This window comes from Trichechus manatus, unplaced genomic scaffold (genome assembly GCF_000243295.1).
Source record: "Trichechus manatus latirostris isolate Lorelei unplaced genomic scaffold, TriManLat1.0 scaffold00068, whole genome shotgun sequence".
NCBI classification, from domain to species: Eukaryota; Metazoa; Chordata; class Mammalia; order Sirenia; family Trichechidae; genus Trichechus; species Trichechus manatus.
The window spans coordinates 14,303,489-14,304,000 of NW_004444004.1; positions in this window are offsets into that span (position 1 = coordinate 14,303,489).

A 512-nucleotide genomic window follows, 5' to 3' on the forward strand; every position below is an offset into this window, starting at 1 on the left:
GGAGTCGATTCCGACTCATAGCGGCCCTATAGGGAGTAGAACTGCCTCATAGGGTTTCCAAGGAGCAGCTGGTGGATTCAAACTGCTGACCTTTTGGTTAGCAGCTGAGCTCTTAACCACTGCACCACCAGTGCTTAGGGCTGTCAAATAAAAACAAATCTGGGCTTAGGTAGGGAGAACACTTATTCAAGAAGTCTGCTGCAGAAGGGAGAATCTCTGATTTCAGAAATCTGGAAGCACCTCAAAATCCAAAAGAAAAAGGCTTTTCTTCTATAAGATAAGGAGGGGTAAGCAGTCAAGGGTAAGTTGGTCGGATAAGGGGGGGGGGAGAGAAAACTGCATGACTAAGGGTGGTTTGACAGGACAAGTGTCTCCTTGTGGTCAGCTCTGCCTCTCTGGGAAGCTGATAAAGGGGGAATGTTCCTCATTTTAGCACTTCCTGAGACTTGGGGGCCAGTAGGAGGAGAGAAGCAAAGCAAGCATGTTGGACAATGTTCTGTTGTGATCCATAA